Here is a 22,668-nt window from a genome sequence, read left to right on the forward strand (position 1 = left end):
TTCCTTCAAGAGAATCTTGAAATATCTTAAGATATTTCATTTGGTGCACTGCAGATTTCTAAGGAACTATTTAATTCTAACCAAATTTATTAGCCTAACCTACTTTGATTTGTAGTCCAATTTACCATTTAGACAAAGTAAGAATCATGACTGGTCAAAGTTCCCAAATAGTTATGGTTTCTAAAGGTTTTTAAAAAGAACTTTCAATGAAATTTGGTATTTGGCAAAAGGCTCGCAGATATAAAGAATAGTGCTTACTGTAATACTAAGTTAGCAAGCCATAGGCTTTGCCTTAGGCTGTTCGCACTGAATCAGGAATTATTTTAGATATGATTCCTAGACTCACTTCCCCTGAGAGGAGTGTGCTTAGAAATCGTGTTGTACAGTCAGGTGGTCCATGGAGTCTTAGTTCTCATCACACTTCTGACTTTTCCCCCTGATCATATTGGAAATCTGTAACTGTTCCCTTAGAGGATTCATGCTATTTGAGCTTTTTTTGTTCCTCAGTGGTCCCCATTTTTCTCACTAATTAATTAACTTGATTCAAAAGGTATCTATTGAGCCTTTCTGATGTGCCAGGATAACCACAATCCTTACTCTTACAGGACATGTTTGGGAGAGGCAGTCAGTACATCATGGGCTGTGCACATCTCTGCAAGTTCTGTTGGGTATGTCAAGAATGCCAGACCAGGATCATACACCATGACCAAGAGGGATTCATCCCAGGGATGCAAGGATGGTACAACATTCAAAAATCCATCAACATCATCCACCACATAAACAAAAAGAAGGACAAAAACCACATGATCATCTCCATAGATGCTGAAAAAGCATTTGACAAAATTCAACATCCATTCATGATAAAACTCTCAACAAAATGGGTATAGAGAGCAAGTACCTCAACATAATAAAGGCCATATATGATAAGCCCACAGCCAACATTATACTGAACAGTGAGAAGCTGAAAGCTTTTCCTCTGAGATCGGGAACAAGACAGGGATGCCCACTCTCCCCACTGTTATTCAACATAGTACTGGAGGCCCTAGCCACAGCAATTAGACAACACAAAGAAATATAACCAGTCCAAATTGGTAAAGAAGAAGTTAAACTGTCACTATTTGCAGATGTCATGATATTGTACATAAAAAACCCTAAAGACTCCAAACTACTACTAGAACTGATATCAGAATACAGCAAAGTTGCAGGATACAAAATTAATACACAGAAATCTGTGGCTTGCCTATACACTAACAATGAACTAATAGAGAAATCAGGAAAACAATTCCATTCACAATTGCATCAAAAGAATAAAATACCTAGGAATAAACCTAACCAAGGAAGTAAGACCTATATCCTGAAAACTATAAGACACTCTTAAGAGAAATTAAAGAGGACAATAACAAATGGAAACTTATCTCATACTCTTGGCTATGAAGAATTAATATAATCAAAATGGCCATCCTGCCCAAAGCAATCTACAGATTTGATGCAATACCTATCAAATTATCAGCAACATTCATCAATGAACTGGAACAAATAGTTCAAAAATTCGTATGGAAACACCAAAGACTCCGAATCGCCAAAGCAATCCTGAGAAGGAAGAATAAAGTGGGGGTATCTCGCTCCCCAATTTCAAGCTCTACTACAAAGCCACAGTAATTGAGACAATTTGGTATTGGCACAAGAACAGAGCCACAGACCAGTGGAACAGAATAGAGATTCCAGACATTAAACCAAACATACATGGTCAATTAATATATGATAAAGGAGCCATGGACATACAATGGGGTAACGACAGTCTCTTCAAGAGATGGTGCTGGCAAAACTGGACAGCTACATGTAAGAGAATGAAACTAGATCACTGTCTAACCCCATACACAAAAGTAAATTCAAAATGGATCAAAGACCTGAATGTAAGTCATGAAACCATAGAACTCTTAGAAAAAAACATAGGCAAAAATCTCTTGGACATAAACATGAGCGACTTCTTCATGAACATATCTCCCTGGGCAAGGGAAACAAAAGCAAAAATGAACAAGCGAGACTATATCAAGCTGAAAAGCTTCTGTACAGCAAAGGATACCATCAATAGTACAAGAAGGTACCCTACAGTATTGAAGAATATATTCATAAATGACAGATCTGATAAAGGCTTGACATCCAAAATATATGAGGAGCTCACGCACTTCAACAAACAAAAAGCAAATAATCCAATTAAAAAATGGGCAGAAGAGCCGAACAGACAGTTCTTCAAAGAAGAAATTCAGATGGCCAACAGACACATGAAAAGATGCTCCACATTGCTAGTCATCAGAGAAATGCAAATTAAAACCACAATGAGATATCACCTCACACCAGTAAGGATCACCACCATCCAAAAGACAAACAACAACAAATGTTGGCAAGGTTGTAGAGAAAGGGGAACCCTCCTATGCTGCTAGTGGGAATGTAAATTAGTTCAACCATTGTGGAAAGCTCAAAATAGACATACCATTTGACCCAGGAATTCCACTCCTAGGAATTTACCCTAAGAATGTAGCAGCCCAATTTGCAAAAGACAGATGCACCCCTATGTTTATCGCAGTACTATTTACAATAGCCAAGAAATGGAAGCAACCTAAATGTCCATCAGTAGATGAACGGATAAAGAAGATGTGGTACATATACACAATGGAGTATTATTCAGCCATAAGAAGAAAACAAATCCTACCATTTGCAACAACATGGATGGAGCTAGAGGGTATTATGCTGAGTGAAATAAGCCAGGCGGAGAAAGAGAAGTACCAAATGATGTCACTCATACGTGGAATATAAGAACAAAGGAAAACTGAAGGAACAAAACAGTATCAGAATCACAGAACCCAAGAATGGACTAACAGTTACCAAAGGGAAAGGGGCTGGGGAGGATGGGTCTGAAGGGAGGGATAAGGACGGGAAAAAAAAGGGGGGGCATTATAATTAGCATGTATAATATGGTTGGGGAGCATGAGGAGGGCTGTGCAACACAGAGAAGATAAGTAGTGATTTTACAGCATCTTAGTATGCTGATGGACAGTGACTGTGGTGGGGTGTGTGTGGAGGGGGGGAATTTGGTGATGGGGGTAGCCTAGTAAGCATAGTGTTCTTCATGTAACTGTAGATTAATGATAAAAAAATAAAAAAAAAGAAAGAATGCCAGACCAGTTTCTGCCTGGGCTGTTTATCAGGATTGTATTTGCAGCAACCTTGAGGGATGAGGTAATGCTTCCCTCTGGGACAAAGAGCATGCTTGCTATAAAAAGCAGTGGATTCCCCAAGGTCAGTGTTCCTTGGCTGCAGCACAAACCCACTCACAACCACCTGGACTTCTCAGTATCACACATTTGGGACTTGGCAGATGTGAGGAACTGGTGTTAACAGAATGAGTCGACCCAAGTTTGGGAACTGTACACGATTGAGGCCAAAGGAACAAAACAAAAGTCCAAAGTGTTTATGAAACCATAGGTAACCTTTTTAGCCAAGTGTTCTTGACTCAGAGAGAGGCTAGGGGTCTAGAAGTGGGCTCATAGCCTGGGCAAACTGGGAATCAGGGATGTCAGAGATGCCAATGAAGACAAATGAAAAAGAGGAGGAGGAAATTATATTTACACAAGTGTTTTTCAGGACTGAGATTTGGGATTTAGAGTGGACCAAATGAGGACAGATTCTCAGCTGCCGCTGGGCTAGCATGATGACGGACATGGTGTTTTCATTAAGTTGAGGCAGTCAGGGAGGCATGGGGAATTTTACAACACTTTAAATTGGCAAAGTGTTTTATGCTGCTTAACAACTACCCAAATAGTCTTTTGCAATGTTACTTTTATAAATGTGTAAATTTTACTGTACCTATCTTAGTTATTGTTTAAGGAAATAAATAACACAAATGGGCATTAAGAACTTATGACAAATTGTTCTTGATTCCTACTTTCAACTTCACTTCATTTACAGTTATGGGGTTGAACTCAAGCTAATTTATTTGGAGCCCTGTGGTAAACTGTTTTCCATTTTTTTCCTCAGTTGTAACTGTGAATTAATTGTGAGGTTTTGTTTAATGTCTAGCTTCCCCACTCTAATACAAACTCCAGTGGGGCAGGAAATGTGTCTCTTTTGCTCTCTTCAACAGCATGGAATAATTCCTAGCACATATGAGGTACTCAGAAAACATTTGTTGTTAGATGTTTATAAAAGCTGGAAATGTTTATCAGCTGAATCTGGGCAACCTCTCTTAGTTGCTTAATCTGTATCTGTCATTGATTACTGTATATTTGATAAGTCAGAAATATTTTTTTCTATCAGGAATATCTGTAGTGCTCAAAGTAGATAAGATGCCTTTTATTGTCTTTACAAATGATTAAATTCTCTGCCTACACTCCTGAAGTGACAAGCAACACATGCTTACTTTTAATTCATTCTCAAATCTTTTTCCTTCAAAATGATGTAAAGTTTTCAGAATGTCTCTTAGTGCCCATCCTCATCAGTCTTAACAGAAGTTTCCACTAATTTATTATCATATTACATTATAAGGATATCAGCAGATTTTCTGAAAACTCTGTGACGATGTGTATGTCATAGCTTCTGGCTCAGAAAAGGGGACAGTTAATTAGGATGTCAGCCCCAACAAATGTTGAGGTCATTCACATCTGGTCTTAACTGCCTTTCTGCAATTTAAGGGGCTGTATATTTGTTCTTTTTTCTAGTGCCTCACTGCCACCCTCTTCTGGTGGCATGTAACACCTTTAACTAGATGTATATTTTTACTTAATGAAAACAAATGTGGAACTCTACAGAACAAAAAAAATGAAATAAATTACAAGACTTAATAATGACCTAAGAGAATGGAAAACTTTGGTGAATCATTAAATGTGGTGCATATTTTTTAAGTAAAATTGAAGAAATATTTAATGTAAAAACTAAGTGACATGATATTTACTCTTGGAGAAAAAAACGGACATCCTGAATGATTGAAATGAGGATGTGCAGAGACAGCAACTCACAGCCAGGAAAAGGATTTCAAAACCTAACGGTGGTTATGTGGCACTTTTAAATTGAACTGGCCACTTAGTCTGTCTGAAATACAAACACATTAGGGAGGAAATGAAACATATACATCTAATGTCCATGACCTTTTGGGTGGCTTAGCATTGAACTGCTTTTCACTTTCAAATATATCTCTGGTTCCCACAATCATTCTCCCTCTTCTTTCCGTCCTCCCCCCTGCTGCTGAAGTTTAAATTCTCTCTTTTTTTTTTTAACTTTTGTATATTTTCATGAATCATCGTGTCTCTTGCCTTATAGCCATCAGCTTGGCATAACAGTGTTTAGCATTAAGCATGGAATGAAGGGCTATTGTCCAACACTGAATGACTGAATGACACTCTTTAAAATTTGAAAATGTGTGACATTCTTTAAAATGTGTCTAATAATGCCAGTTGTTTCTATGTGAGTTTCCAAGGGGTTTGTTTCAGCCTCTGCAGGTCGGTCAGAGTGAGAAAGCAGTCAGTCCTCTGCCAGGTGCTCCACAGCCTCAGAGCCAAAATTTGATATTATTTCCCTGACCAATAATCTTTCAAAATTCCGTTTCAGTAAAAATCCATTCATCTTTTTGAATTTCATTATAGAAACAAATTCACTAATCCATTTGTCTCAAAATCTATGATGTTTCAATATAAAAATGATAAGAAGTACAGTTGTACTATCTATGGAGAAAGAATTTGCTAATCAAATTAATAGTACAAATAGAATAGCAGGGCATGTTTAAACTGCTTGGGAAAAAATCTATTAAACTGTTAGAATATTTTAGAATGACTAAATGTATGAAAGAAATACTGATAATTCCAGAGAGTGTTATCTATTTATGAAACTCTCCATGGATTCCTTATTTGCAAACAGTGCTATGGTTCTGAACATATACATGACCTAAAGCCTTTGTTATGCTGTTCTCTTGACCCCTGTCTTATTTTCACTATACATCTTACAGTTGATGAATACCATCAACTCCTCATACATATGGTCTCTGCTCTCTCAGTCTCTCTGTTCTGCCTGCCCCAGGTCCTCTCCATCTCCAGTCTGGACTATTAGCCTTTAGACTGGTTTTCTCACCACCTGTCTTTTTCCCTGTTCCTAAACCTTATCCTTCATGCACTGCCAGTCAGTGGCTTAAAAGCAGAACTGTGTCACTTCTCTACTTAACAATGTCTGCTGGCTTGCTGTTTCATACAGGATGAAGTCCAATCTGCCATGCTCAACACCACCTGCCACACAGTGTAACTTCTGCCATTGTGCCCTTGCTCTTAGTAGCCTTGAATTTCAGCTCTGTGGCATAGCTTGGCAACAGGTTCTGTCATGCAGCAGTTACTTAACCCCAGAGACTGTGACTTCTGAGGGTGGTCAGTGTCTCACTCATCCTCTCTCGAACTTCTAGCATACAGCTGGAGCTAGCTGTGTGTAGTCACATAGTCGAAGCTCAATGCATGTTTCTGAATGGAAGAGTGAATGGATGAATGAATGCTGCCGTCCCCATTTCTAATGAAATAATCAGTTTTTAAGTCTTAGATTATAATGCCACTTCTCTCAAGCCTTCTTGACTCTTAGCTGGCAGAAATAATTGCTGTCATGGTTTTTTGCTCACTTACAGTTAGCTGTATATTCTCCTGTCTCCTTGGCGAGGTCTTAAGTGCCAGAAGGCAACCTGGGAGCATGAAACAGCCAAGAGCTTCGAAGGAAGAAAGCCATGAATTTGTGTCTTAACCCTGCCACTCACTCTGTGTCACCTTCAACAGGCAGCTCAGGCTTTCTGAAACGAACGGTATCTTCCTCATCTCTAAATGGGGCTAGCACCACTTCCCCATAAGATTACTGCAAAGATTAAAAAAGAAACAGAAAGCTCATGACACATATTAGACTTCCATTAAATTTTAGTATTTATTCCCTTTCTCTGAGACCATATCTAATTTACATCTAGGTTCCCAGGGGTTTTGGTTATTTTTCTCTTCTGTCCGTATCTTCTACAATGGCTGTGCATGGCTATATAATTAGGAAAAAAGAACTTAGTTCAAAAGTTTATCCATATGAAAACTTATCCAAAATCTATGTTCATTAGATTTCAATCCAATTTAGAAGAACTTTCTAGTTATGAAAAAAAAAACACATTAAACACAGAAGACTTTATTATAGAAAAATGAACAGAATAAGGAATAATCTCTACCCTTCATTCCCTTCTTTGTATCATAAGCATTACTGCATGCTTGCTATTTGAAGGATTTGGATAAGAGCACAGAGGACTCATATTCTCGAGTCCCAAATGAGAGTGGACAAGCTACAACTGGTCATCGTGGTCCATGGCTTTAGATATACAAAAAGGAGGACTGTCACATCTTGGAAGAGTAGATCCTGTCCAAAGTGCTTGTCGGGGGGCATATCTCTTTTGGTCTCTTCCCCCATTCCCTTAAATAGAGGAGGCGGTTTCTAATCTCTCCTTAGACTTTCAAAACTGTTCAACCATGAGAAAAACCTCACCACCTGAGGTCTAAATGAGCAGGGGTGGCGCTATCTGATAATTTTGTTATGCAGAAGATAAAGAGGCTTTGCTGAAAATTCTTTTGGATGATATCTTGTCTCTTAAAGTTCTGAACCTTTCATTCACTGATTTTTAAGGAAGTTCTGTTGGAGCTTGCTGGAGATAGGGAATCCCCCTGGTTGTTTACAGCTTATACTCCTATAGCCCCTGAACCACCAGTTCTAGATAAGCAGCTGCCTGTCTTCCATTCCCACTTTTGGCCCTTGCTTTTGCCTCCCTTGTTTAATCTGCACACACATCCCCGATCTTTGAATCTCATGTCATCACTCACTACCCCTCATTGTTGCTGTTAACCGCCAGCTCCCCCAGAATGTCAACTCCCGGATCGCCGGTTCTTTCCCCATGCCATGCCTTTTCTTGGACATGTCAGCAATTGTGTAGTGATAAGGAACTCTTGGCTCTTTGAAATCCTTTCTCCCAAAGATCTTGTCCTTCAGTCAGCATGAGGCATTTATTCCCAAGGCTGTACAGCCTAGGCTTTGTTTTACCAAGACCGGAAACTCTTCTGTTTTCTCAAATTCATGTATCCCACTCTCTGTCCACGATCTCCTACCTTGCCCTCTTTAGTCCCCCAGATCCACAATCTTAAAATCCCACTGGGACTTCTCTTCCATTGATCCTACCACCTTTCTATGGACCCTCAGTCCCTTGAGGTCCTCTTTCCTCTCCTTAACCAGTTTAGTATTCACGGTCAGTCATGAGAATCACCACCTGCGTACACCTTTGACTCCTTTGTTTAAAATATCTGCATGTCAAAATCACAACTCTAGTTAATCCAACTTTTACGCATCTGAACAAACCTGGGGGAAAAAAACATAACCATGCCTCCTGATCTCACTGTAAATTTCTGACTCCGAATCTCAGCGGTTCCGTGAATGCTGACAGGCAATCATGCTGGGCTCCTGGGGCCTATTCGTTTTCCGCTCTCTCATGTGCCTATTCCACACCTGCTCTCCCTTCCTTCTCCACCCTCTTTCTCCACAATCAGAAGAGGACTTGCACAGACTCCTCTACCTCTATCACTCTTAACAGCGCCTGCACCCCACACTCTGTGTTCCCATCTGCTGTCAGAGATGAATCACCCAGTCTCTTACCTAAAACCAATCGCCCCATTCACGCAGTAGTTCCACCCCCTCCTACTCAGGCTCATCGATGCACCATTTCTCTCTCCTCTCTGTCTCTTACATCATCGAGTTTTTGCTTTCCGTCGGTTCACATCGTATCAGTTGCCAAACTGATGTCTTCCATCTTAGAAGTCGTCTCTTGACTTCACTCCCCTCAGTAGCTATTGCCCTTTGCAGCAAAATTCCTTCAACGAATTGCCCCTACTTGAGCCTCCGACCCAGCTCTTCCTATTCTCTCCTGACTACACCTCAGTCAGGCTACGGCCCCACCACTCTGCCGAAACTGCCCTTGCCGAGGGGCTGATGGACTCCGCATTGCTAAGCCCAGCAGTCGTTTCTCACCAACCCCCCTCCCCCGTCTCGGTCGACCCATGAGCAGCATGTGACCCAGCTCCCCATCCTCTGTGGCCTGCCAGGACACCACACTCTCTTTCTCGGTGTTCTCCTTCCGCATTAATCACACCTTCTCAGCCTTTCTGGTTGGTTCCCCCTCCTCTCCTAAACCCCTTAACGCTGTATTTTGCAAAAGGCTCAGCCTCAGGCCCTCTTCCCTTCTCCATTTAAATCCACTCCTTGGTGATTTCACTCAGTACATTCATTCCACACATGGTTTTAAGTACCATGTATTGGTTAACCATCATCAGATTTCTATCTCCAGTCCAAACCCCTCTCTTGAACTTTTCAGATACATATTTACAACTATTTATTTCATATCTGCACTTGGATTTCCTCTAAGCATCACATTCTCAACATGTCCACATTGAATCCCTGATCTACCTCAGTTAATGACTCCCCCTTCCAAGAAGGCGAAGTGAAAGGTCAGCTCTAAGGGGAGCTGTGCACCCACAAGAGGCTGAGAGGGAGCAGATGGAGTGATCCGAAGGTTACAGCTTTTGGAAAAATTTTGGTTTCTTCATGGCCACTCAGCCTTTCACTTTGTGCGTGTGCAGCTGCAGTCTAAAAGCTTTTCTTCTGACAGCTGTGACTTTGGGAAATAACTGTGTTGAAATAACGTGGGACTTCTGATGTCCATCTGTTCTATAATTAGCAATGCTTTTCTTTGCTTTCACCATGACTTCCTTTTTTGTACACAGGTTCAGCTACTGGTTTGCAAGTAAGAGGTATTACCAGCCTACTGGGTGCTTTCCGGTAGGTGCAATCAAGAAGTGTTTAAATCATAGTCCTGAAGATTGTGCCATATAACTCTGATATATTTTTATCTTGATTTTTAAAACACCTTTAAGAGGGCATAAAACACTATTATGAGAGCAAAACAGTTTTGAAAAAATATTTGGAGAAAAATACAGTAAAAAAGAAAAGAAGGATTACCCATGGTTCCACTAGAGTATGAGCACTAAAAATATTTGTGTATCAGCGTTTCTCTACAGAGTTGTAATATTTATAATGAAGTTTTAAAAGGTGTAATTTCTCAAATGGTATCTAAGCATTTTTTGACTATAATTGAGTAGTCTGATTTTCTCATCTTAGAGATGGCTAAGTGTGTTCAGAAGCAATTTAGCAAAAACACTGTGACACTGTATGTATCTCGCTGGTGCTTCCTTTCCCTCATGTCCAATGGTTACCTGCGGTGGTTTCTGCACGTGTTATCTTCTGTTTTTCCTTCAACCTTGCTTTAGAACTGGAAATTGTCACCACTCTGTCTGCCCCCCTAACATCCCACCTAACACCAGTAATGAGTGATGAACAACATTCATCAGGAAGTGTTCGTTTTTATCAATTAATTTTTATCAGCTAATTTTTCCTGGAAAAGATATCTCATATGATGTGTAGAGCAGGCATAGTGTAGTTGTTAGCAGGATGGAGCAGATGGCAGTTAAGGCCAGGACCTCTTCTGGAGGGGTCTGTTCAAGTAAGACAGGCCCTCTGAAGGGCAGACACAGCTGCAGGTACTGGGGAAGTCTGGTCTGGCATGTGTGTTGCCTCACTCAAAGGCAATGTGAAGAGATGATTGGCAGAGTTTTAGTTCATACATGATTGGAATTAGAGATGGAGGAAGTATAAGCATGAGGTAAAGCAATGGAATCATGCCCATAGCTTAGCTTAGCTTAGCAAAGAAGTGGAAGTAATAATTACCATTTATTAAGCAAATACTACTACTGATAGTATCTGACTCACTGTAGTGAGTATTAAATGAGATAATGCATATAAACCTTATGGCAAAAGACCGACATATAGCACATGCTCAATAAATATGTGTTAATGAAAATGAATACTTATATTGTTACTATTAACTACCATTATTTAGCATTGGTGCAGAGAGTGAGTGTGATTTAGGGCAGGGATGAAGTCCTGCTTCCTTAGGTTCTTAGATCTTTAAATACTGCCTGTTCATGAATGCCCTGCAGTCTGCAATCTAGGCACTTCATCTTAGACCTCAACCATGCAGAAAGTCTCTTGCTCCCCAGTGAAAGCTCTTGCCAGTCATCACACACTAGAAGCCGGGTTCTGATCCTGATTGTCACAAACCAGCTGTGTAAATTTAGGCAAGTCACCTCTGCCTGCTTAGACCTCAATTTCCTCTATCTAAAATTAGGGGATTTTGCTGAGGTCTCTGAAGTCCTTTCCAACTTTATAATACTGTAATGCTGTTTTCACCCTCTCAAAATTTAGCAGCAAGTAATTGAAAATCAGTGTCAGCCTGGTCTGGTAGCACAGGATCTACATAGACTCTGCAGGACTTTAACAGCTAGCATTTGTGTTTATCAAATATTCTGATTAGGTCCTTAAAGTAGTAAGTCATTTTATTCTCATAAAATCCATAAGGGGTAATTACCATACTTAACCTCATGTCAGGGATGAGAAAACAGAGGCCAATAGTGATTAAGTAACTTGGTCATGGTTGCACAGCATAGAAGAGGCAATGGTGGTTGTAATAGGGGAGGCCAACTCATCAGATCAAAAGCATCCTGCCTCGTAGCATCTCCCTCACATTTCATAAAGGTAGCCTGAAATAGATGTCATTTTGGAAAGACAGCAAAATCACGTTAAAATAACTTAACCGCACAAAAGCAAAAATTTGGCCATGTTATAGAAAGCTGCTTTAAAATATGAGGCTGCTGACTCAGAATACTCTTTTTGAGAATCTTTAAATATATTTAGATGAAGTAAAAATTCAGGATATGTTTTTTTAAAACAATACCAAATCAGAGGAGGCATTTGCCAGAATGTAAAATCTCTCACATGTTACAACTTTCTACTGTCTCTATTTGAGTAGATAGCATTATATATGTGAAAAACAGGTCTAATTCTTCAAATATTGAGTTGATGGAATTAGTGTTTGAATCAATCCACAAGAAAAATTATTTTCTTGGTGAGCTAGGGAACTTTAAGTAGTAGTAAGTCTCATTTAAAGAAAAAAAAATAAGGCATGACAATAGAGATCCATGAAATTTTATATATTTAGCAAATCCACATTGGGCACCTACAATATACCATGCATTGGGCTAAGTACTGAGAATTCAGAGACAGTTTTAGTACTCAAAAAGGGTCAGCTTTGAACAGGGACAAAGAAGACATAATCACAATTCACAGCAGTACATTCTGGGATAGAGGAATGCTCTGGGTCCTAAGAAATATCTAATCCAACAGGACAAAGTGGCCACACACTTTGGTAGGAAGCAGTGATGTCAGTCAAATCTTCTCAGAGAAAGTGATGCCTTGAGCTAGATTTTGAAATAAAAGAGAAAAAAGGCCACAGAAGAAGGATATGGTTTTCCAGGGAGGGGAAGCAGAGGTGCTGACAAGAGTCTGGTGTGTCTGGGAAAGAATGAGCAGCAGCATACTGCTGGAGCTTAAGTTAAGTGGGGGTATTGGAGAGGGGTCAAAGGTGGAGCTGGAGAAGTATGCAGATGGCACATCATGAAGGCTATTAAAACACATGCTGTGGAAACCAGATGAATCTGAACAATACCATCCAGTATAAACTGTTCAAACACTGCCCTGCAGGTAGAATAGTGGCTGAGGAGATCAGGATATGGTGTGAGATGCTGAGGGCCTGAATCAAGATTAGGCAGGTATGGGTAGTTTCCAAAGATATTTAGAGAATAGAATCAATGTGATTTCAAATTGATTAGATATTGTTGTAAAGGAAACAGTGGCCCTCAAGTGTTAGTTTGAGCAACGTGTTGAATGTTAGCACCGGATATCAATAAAGAGTACTTGGTGGAGTTGGTAATTGATGAATCTAATGTTGAAAAAGTTAGGTGTGAGATGCCTGTGGGATGCAGAACTGAGGTGTCTGGTGATAGACGTTTATGTTTGGAAGTAGGAGTCTAGAACTCAGAGAGAGAAAAGGCCTTCAGTTGTTGTAAATTGGTGTCAGTGCAACAACTGGCATTCACTCGGTGAATATACAAGAGAGAAAGGAGGCAGAGAGAATTCAGTGTATGAATTACACAGAGAAAGAGACTCTAAAAGGAAGTGCAGCCAGGGATTTAAGAGAAAAGTCAGAAATGCATAATGAGGAGGGTGGAGCCAAGATGGCAGCATGAGTAGAGCGGCGGAAATCTCCTCCCAAAACCATATATATTTTTGAAAATACAACAAATACAACTATCCTTAAAAGAGAGGCCAGAAGATACAGGACAACAGCCAGGCTACATCCACACCTACAAGAACCCAGCACCTCGTGAAGGGGGTAAGATACAAGCCATGAACTGGCAGGACCTGAGTGCCCCTCACCCCAGCTCCCCGGTGGGAGGAGAGGAGTCAGAGCGAGGAGGGACAGGGAGCCCAGGACTGCTAAACACCCCAGCCATCCGCACCGGAGCGCAGACACACAGTGTGTGAGGTGCTGGATACTAGGGGAATGGGACAGTAAAACCTGTGAGTGGGTCCCTGCAGCTGGTACCCCTGGGACAAAGAAAAGTGAGCACTTTTTGAAAGACTTAAAGGGACAGGGACCCCACCACTGGATGGAAGCATCCTGGGACACTTAGCCCAGCAGCTGGGAATCCCTGGGAACTCTGGGTGCCCTAACCTCCTGGGCAGCAGCACAGCTCAGAGACCCCTCACGGAGATAAACAGCCTCCTGGCCGGTTCCTCTCTGATGCCGCTCTGCCATATTGGAGCAGTACCCTGAGGCCAGACACGCCCACAGCAATCACGGAGCTTAACTCCACACCAGCCAGTCAAGAATCAGAGAACCCATCTGCGTGCACCTGCCCAGCACAAGCCACTAGGGGTCGCTGTTCTCCCTAACATATAAAGAATGGAGGAGGAGGAATAAGAAGGGAGGGAAATAAAGAATCATAAGACTGTGCTTATAATAGCTTAACAAGTGAGTTAAGTTAGACAGTTAGATAGTAAAGAAGCTACCCTTGAACCTTTGGTAACCACAAAACTAAAGCCTGCAATGGCAATAAGAACATGTCTTACAATAATCACCCTAAATGTGAATGGACTGAATGCACCAATCAAAAGACAGAGAGTAACAGAATGGATAAAAAAGCAAGACCCATCTATATGCTGCTTACAAGAGACTCACCTCAAACCCAAAGACATACACAGACTAAAAGTGAAGGGATGGAAAAAGATATTTCATGCAAACAATAGGGAGAAAAAAGCAGGTGTAGCTGTACTGGTATCAGACAATATAGACTTCAAAACAAATAAAGTAACAAGAGATAAAGAAGGGCATTACATAATGATAAAGAGGGCAGTCCAACAAGAGGATATAACCAGTATAAATATATATGCACCCAACACAGGAGCACCAACATATGTGAAACAAACACTAACAGAATTAAAAGAGGAAATAGAATGTAATGCATTCATTCTAGGAGACTTCAACACACCACTCACTCCAAAGGACAGATCCACCAGACAGAAAATAAGTAAGGGCACAGAGGCACTGAACAACACACTAGAACAAATGGACTTAACAGACATCTACAGAACTGTACACCCAAAAGCAACAGGATACACATTCTTCTCAAGTGCACATGGAATATTCTCCAGAATAGACCACATACTAGGTCACAAAAAGTGCCTCAGTAAATTCAAAAAGACTGAAATTCTAACAACCAACTTCTCAGACCACAAAGGCATAAAACTAGAAGTAAATTGTTTAAAGAAAACAAAAAGGCTCACAAAAACATGGAGGCTTAACAACATGCTCCTAATAATCAATAGATCAATGACCAAATTAAAACAGAGATCAAGCAATATATGGAGACAAATGACACTGACAGCGTAAAGCCCCAACTTCTGTGGGATGCAGCAAAAGCAGTTCTAAAAGGAAAGTATATAGTAATCCAGGCCTATATAAAGAAGGAAGAGCAATCCCAGATGAATAGTCTAAAGTCACAAATATTGAAACTGGAAAAAGAAGAACAAATGAAGCCCAAAGTCAGCAGAAGGAGGGAGATAATAAAGATCAGAGAAGAAATAAATAAAATTGAGAAGAATGAAACAATAGAAAAAATCAATGAAACCAAGAGCTGGTTCTTTGAAACAATAAACAAAATAGATATGCCCCTAGCCACACTTATTAAGGGAAAAAGAATCTACACACATCAACAGAATCAGAAATGAGAAAGGAAAAATCATGACAGACCCCACAGAAATACAAAAAATTATTAGAGAATACTACGAAAATCTATTTGCTAACAAGTTGCAAAACCTAGAAGAAGACAACTTCCTAGAAAAATACAACCTTCCAAGACTGACCAAGGAAGAAACACAAAATCTAAACAAACCAATTACCAGCAAAAAAATTGAATCAGTAATCAAAAAATTACTGAAGATAGTGATTCTACAGCATCTTACTATGCTGATGGACAGTGACTGTAATGGGGTTTGTGGGGGGGGATTTGGTGAAAGGGGGAGTCTAGTAAACATAATGTTCTTCATGTAATTGTAGATTAATGATAACAAAATGAATTTAAAAAATTTTTCAAAAAAAATTATTGAAGAACAAAACCTCTGGGCCATATGGATTTGCTGCTGAATTTTATCAGACATATAGAGAAGACATAATACCCATTCTCTTCAAAGTTTTCCAAAAAATAGAAGAGGAGGGAATACTTCCAACCTCATTCTATGAAGCCAGCATCACTCTAATACCAAAATCAGGCAAAGACCCCACCAAGAAAGAAAATTACAGACCAATATCCCTGATGAACATAGATGCAAAAATACTTATCAAAATATTAGCAAACCGAATTCAAAAATACATCAAGAGGATCATAGACCATGATCAAGTGAGATTCATCTCAGGAATTCAAGGATGGTACAACATTCAAAAATCCTTCAACATCATCCACCACATAAACAAAAAGGACAAAAACCACATGAACATTTCCATAGATGCTGAAAAAGCATTTGAAAAAATTTAACATCCATTCATGATAAAAACTCTCAACAAAATGGGTATAGAGGGCAAGTACCTCAACATAATAAAGGCCATATATGACAAACCCACAGCCAACATCATACTTAACAGCCAGAAGCTGAAAGCTTTTCCTCTAAGATCAGAAAAAGACAGGGAAACCCACTCTCCCCACTGTTATTCAATATAGTACTGGAGGTCCTAGCCACGGCAGTCAGACAAAACAAAGAAATACAAGGAATCCAGATTGGTAAAGAGGAAGTCAAACTGTCACTATTTGCAGATGACATAATATTGTACATAAAAAACCCTAAAGACTCCACTCCAAAACTACTAGAACTAATATCTGAATTCAGCAAAGTTGCAGGATACAAAATTAACACACAGAAATCTGTGGCTTTCCTATACACTAACAATGAACTAATAGAGAAATCAGGAAAACAATTCCATTCACAATTGCATCAAAAAGAATAAAATACCTAGGAATAAACCTAACCAAGGAAGTGAAAGACCTATACCCTGAAAACTACAAGACACTCTTAAGAGAAATTAAAGAGGACAGTAACAAATGGAAACTCATTCCACGCTCTTGGTTAGGAAGAATTAATATTTTCAAAATGGCCATCCTGCCTAAAGCAATTTACAGATTCAATGCAATGGCTATCAAAATACCAACACATTCTTCAAGAAACTGGAACAAATAGTTTTAAAATTCATATGGAACCACAAAAGAACCCAAATAGCCAAAGCAATCCTGAGAAGGAAGAATAAAGCAGGGGGCACCTCATTTCCCAACTTCAAGCTCTACTACAAAGCCACAGTAATCAAGACAATTTGGTACTGGTACAAGAACAGAGCCACAGACCAGTGGAACAGAATAAAGAGTCCAGATATTAACCCAAACATATACGGCCAATTAATATATGTTAAAGGAGCCATGGACATACAATGGGGAAATGACAGTCTCTTCAACAGCTGGTATTGGCAAAACTGGACAGCTACATGAAAGAGAAAGAAACTGGATCACTGTCTAACCCCATACACAAAAGTAAATTCAAAATGGATCAATGACCTGAATGTAAGTCAAGAAACCATAAAACTCTTAGAAAAAAAACGTACGCAAAAATCTCTTGGATATAAACATGAGTGACTTATTCATGAACATATCTCCCCGGGCAAGGGAAACAAAAGCAAAAATGAACAAGTGGGACTGTATCAAGCTGAAAAGCTTCTGTACAGCAAAGGACACCATCAATAGAACAAAAAGGCATTCTACAGTATGGGAGAATATATTCATAAATGACAGATTCGATAAAAGGTTGACCTCCAAAATATATAAAGAGCTTGAGCACCTCAACAAACAAAAAGCAAATAATCCAATTAAAAAATGGGCAGAGGAGTTGAACAGACAGTTCTCCAAAGAAGAAATTCAGATGGTCAACAGGCACATGAAAAGATGCTCCACATTGCTAGTCATCAGAGAAATGCAAATTAAAACCACAATGAGATATCACCTCACACCAGTAAGGATGGCCACCATCCAAAAGACAAACAACAGCAAATGTTGGCGAGGCTGTGGAGAAAGGGGAACCCTCCTACACTGCTGGTGGGGATGTAAACTAGTTCAACCATTGTGGAAAGCAGTATGGAGGTGCCTCAAAAAGCTCAAAATAGACTTACCATTTGACCCAGGAATTCCACTTCTAGGAATTTACCCTAAGAATGCAGCACTCCAGTTTGAAAAAGACAGATGCACCCCTATGTTTATCGCAGCACTATTTACAATAGCCAGGAAATGGAAGCAAACTAAGTGTCCATCAGTAGATGAATGGATAAAGAAGAGGTGGTACATATACACAATGGAATATTATTCAGCCATAAGAAGAAAACGGATCCTACCATTTGCAACAACATGGATGGAGCTAGAAGGTATTATGCTCAGTGAAATAAGCCAGACAGAGAAAGACAAGTACCAAATGATTTCACTCATCTGTGGAGTATAAGAACAAAGAAAAAACTGAGAGAACAAAACAGCAGCAGAATCACAGAACCCAAGAATGGACTAACAGTTACCAAAGGGAAGGGGACTGGGGAGGATTGGTGGGAATGGAGGGATAAGGGGTGGGGGGAAAGAAAGGGGGCCTTATGATCAGCATGTATAATGTGGGGGGTGTGTGGCACAGGGAGGGCTGTTCAACACAGAGAAGACAAGTAGGGATTCTACAGCATCTTACTAAGCTGATGGACAGTGACTGTGATGGGGTATGTCAGGGAGACTTGGTGATGGGGGGAGTCTAGTAAACATAATGTTCCTCATGTAATTGTAGATTAATGATACCCAAGAAAATAAATAAATGAAATAAAATATCATATTATATATTCAAAAACAGAGAAAGGGAAGAGATAGGAACAATGAATATATCCCTGTAAGGCAACAGTCACTTGTATAGTATTTGTGAATTTACACCATACTATTTTAGGGATGTATTAGGCAGTTCTAAGTATAATCATTAATGATCCTGAATCTGTTTTTCACTCAGCGTTTTCTACGCTGTGCTATTCTTCATCCCATCATCAGCAGTCCTCCTTTTCCTCTGGGGATGCATCCCAAGCCCCCGAGTGGATGCCTGAAGTCAAGGATAGTATTGGACGCTATATATTTGGCCCTTGAATGATGCAGGTTTGCACTGCGTGGTCCACTTACACACATATTTTTCTCAATGCATACATTGGAAAACTTTTTGGAGATTTGCAACTATTTGAAAAGCATGTTCTTTTCTCTAACTTAATTCATTGTAAGGATACATATATAATACATAAAATATACAAATCTGTGTTAATTGGCTATTTATGCCATTGGTAAAGCTTCCAGTTAACAGTAGGCTATTAGCAGTTAAGTTTTGGAGGAGTCGAAAATTATACATGGATGTTTAACTCCACAGGGGGTCAATGTCTCTAATCTCTGCATTGTTCAAGGGTCATATACTGGGTTTTGCTAAGCATATACTTTGCTTTTTCCTATATATACACACTTATGATAAAGTTTAATTTATAAATAGGTACAGTAAGAAATTAACAAGAATAATAAAATAGAAAAATTATGGCAATATACTGTAATGAAAGTTACATGAATGTGGTCTTTCTCACTTTCAAAACATCTTACTGTGTTATACTCACCCTTCTTGTGACGATGTGAGATGATAAGATGCCTACTAGATAAGAAGACATGAGATGGATGATGGAGCACTGTGATGTAGAGCTACGCTACTACTGACCTTAGGATTCGTCAGAAGGAGGACCATCTGCTTCTGGACCCCAGCTGACACGGAGTAACTGAGAGTGCAGGAATTGAAACTGTGGATAAGGGGGAAAGACTGTGCTGTAATTCGCTTAACCTTTTCCCTTTGTTCAAATGCTTGCAATTTTTTGTTTTTCTAAATACACTTATGACAGACATCTTGTGAATTTTCTCCATATTTAGAATTATTTCCTCCCTAGAAAGGATTCCAAAAAAGAAATGACCAACATGACCATTTTCAGCAGGCACTGGCACATGTCATGACACATTTATGTCCCTTGACCTAAGTGAGGTTTCTGGTCCTCTTTCCAACTCTCACCCTTCAGGACTACCCTCTCCCCACCCTTCAGAGATATCTGTCTCTGTGAAACAGGAAGATGGTGCTATAATGTTTACTTGGGGATAATTCACCCTTGCTCTGATTATTATTTCAAGGAGTACTGGCTGCCTTCTACATCTCTTCAATTTTATGACAATTCGTGAAGACTTCAGATCTGATAAAAGTTTGATAAAGTGTTTCTTTATCAATCAAATATTATGTACCTCTATAATTAGAAAATTCAACAGGGTATTACCAATTGAGCTCTATAACCAAGGACCAATTAAGTTCAAAGATACTGCACTGGTTCAGAAAATATCCACCTCTCAAACACATTGTGCAATATTTCCAACATGTTAGCCATTTTCATGCCACATTACAATTTTTACTATATTTGTATATTACCTCTAATAGTATTTAATCATTTCTGTAAATCAATAGTAAATTGACTTACTTTGTTTTTACTTAACATCTTCCTAAGCAATAATATCCATGAAATCAGAGATTTTGTAAGCTAATTACACTTGTAATTTACATTAAACTAAGCACATAAGTCAATTTCCAAAATTTGGACATGTACCACCTAAAATTAGTAGTTTGTATATCATACATTAGGAAAATTGTATTAATATGTAACTGATTTTAAGCCATGATCATCTCCTCTGTTCTTCAGACATAGAAGAATGATAGCATCAGATATGCTTATTTTTAATTTGTCTATGTCACAGAACTTTATGAACCAAACAGATGACCACATCCTGCAAAAATAGATAACAAGAAACAGATTCCCTCACATAGAGAGGGAACAGATACAATCACATATATGGAATGAGTTTAACACCAGAAGTTTTTGTAGTCTTGTTAGAGCTCTTTAACCCATAGGATGCTTAAAATTTCAGGAAATAAAAACATTTAAAATGAACATTTTTATGCTGAAAAGCCAACATTCTCTGAAATAGATTAAGGGATAGTTAAAGTAGTGTATGTTCTGTTTGGGAGAATGGATCAGTGAAATTGTTTTGCAATGGGAGGAGGTGTGGAAGTTCAGAAATATTTTGAAATCCACACACTTGTTCTTAACGAAAATTACATAGCATCTCATGGGAGATTGCTCCAGCTTAGCACTTCAGACATGCTCATTTCACAGTTTTATTTTGTGAGGTTTTGTAATATCCATCATGATTTACGTATAGCTTTTTTAATTTTAAAATATATTTTTAAGTTTAAAGTTAAACTGGCACACCACTCATCTAAACGGAAGATGTGAAATAATTCTGTTATCTGATGGTGGAAGAACTTGGGTAATTTGTCTCAGTCTCAAAGAATATTTGAAGTGAAAATAAATTTTTGCAAAAATAATTTTAAGTATTTTGTTTTTCATGGTGACAGAGTTTGGAAGGAGGAAGTAGGAAAAGAGAAGTAATTATTTTGGTCAGTGGATATAAAGGCTCCACTTGGCATTTGCCTTGGTCTTGTGTGTTGACCAAGTTGTGAATTAACCTACACTCACCCCTACCCAAAATCATGCACACTAGACAGATATGATCTGCTGACACACCACATAAATTCAGGAGCTCACAGCTTCTGTGGTGCAATTACTAATGCTGTGTATGGTTCACTTGTACTTGAGGCCAAGAAGGAAAGAGCAGAAAGTAAACAGCATGGAGACTCTGCTGAAGCATCACGTATAGACTTGTACGGCAATACTGATTGTGTGTAAGGAACTACGTGCTCCGAAAAGCCAACCCAAACCGGATATTGTTTCTTGTAAGAGTACTAGCTGCACTAAGTAAAAGAAAAGGCAGAGGGAGATAGAAGCAAATATTACAAACAGAGGTGCCATTATGTTAGGATATCAAGTTTCCTCCTTTCTGATCCTGCCCCTCTCTGCACCCTCACCCACTTACAAATTCCAAATAATCCTAAAGTTTTTAATTCGTTTTTCTTCCAAAACAATCTCCAGCCTCAGTTTCAAATGCTAACATTTGTTAATGAAAGGAGTCCTTTAAATAGAAACAGGAAGGAATTTAATTTTTCTAGATGCTGTCTCTCCACATAATGTGTTTCCACACCCAGAATTCCTGTCGGTTCTTCCCATATGAGTGGAGTAATTCTTGGAGCCTTACCTGTCTGTTTCCTGGAAAAATTATTGAGGCCATCAAAAAAGAGATAGTTTCTGTTATCAATACCTATGCACTCCAAGCAAAAGTCCCAGGGTTAATTTTTCAAATAAGTCATTTAAACTTCTCTAAAGTGTTAATCAAACATCTCGATTCAGTGACAAAGCCAGATGTTCACTAGCATGTCTGGCAAGCCCTGTGACCTAAGGACTTCGCTATTAAAACCTAAAAAACTGGTTCCTTTTCTTGTAATAACCTGTTTACTGTTGTAGTCTTCATCCTCCCCGCCCCCACCCCTCCGCCTTTCTGTGGAGTCTTTAGAAGTTAAATGTCTTAGAGCTCTAAAGTTATTTAAATGTGAACAAGACCAGGAGGTGGAAAGAGGATCATAATTTAAGAAAATACCTCCGTACACATTATGCTGTCATTTGTACCCACATCTACTGAGTTTTGTAATTTAAAGTCTGATACTCACCTTTATCTCGAAGAAGAGGAAAAACACTTTAAGACCAGCGAATCTAACTCTGAGAAAAGTTAATTCTAGCACAACCTCCCTAAACTATACTGTCTCTCATAAACAGCCTCAGTTACAGGAAGCAGGAAATTGAAAGAAAGCAAAGCCTGTCACTATTTCAGAATCTGGTTGTGTAATTCAACTTTGGTATTTACAGCAGTTTTGCACCCTAAGTCACACCCTTTTAGAACTTGTTTTGATGAAAGGAATCCTGGAAGTCGTGTTATTGCAGAGAAGTTCCTTCTTTCAAAGAAAGTGCAAGGAACTTTGGACTGTCAGACTGGAGAGTCTCATCCCCCTGAGTGCCAAGGACAGAGAATGTCATTAAGAAACAGGGAACATGACATC

At 39.2% G+C, this 22,668-nt stretch overlaps 1 protein-coding gene across 13 annotated transcripts in view; it reads right to left on the bottom strand.

Moving 5' to 3' along the window:
• The window catches only part of ALPK1 (alpha kinase 1), a 121,946-nt gene extending 99,511 nt beyond the window's left edge, over positions 1-22,435 (bottom strand). For 5 of the 13 annotated variants that reach the window (XM_073237162.1, XM_073237171.1, XM_073237169.1 and 2 more), the window contains exons 1-2: positions 22,282-22,433; positions 19,247-19,423 (exon numbers count right to left, since the gene is read on the bottom strand). The gene's annotated coding sequence lies outside the window, so the exon portion shown is untranslated. Of the gene's footprint in view, positions 1-19,246; positions 19,424-22,281 lie in introns of all 13 variants that reach the window. The other 8 variants (XM_073237164.1, XM_073237163.1, XM_073237167.1 and 5 more) reach the window with 6 other exon arrangements.
• Between the last annotated feature and the right edge of the window lie 233 nt (positions 22,436-22,668).

This window comes from Manis javanica, chromosome 5, assembly GCF_040802235.1.
Source record: "Manis javanica isolate MJ-LG chromosome 5, MJ_LKY, whole genome shotgun sequence".
Classification (NCBI taxonomy): Eukaryota; Metazoa; Chordata; class Mammalia; order Pholidota; family Manidae; genus Manis; species Manis javanica.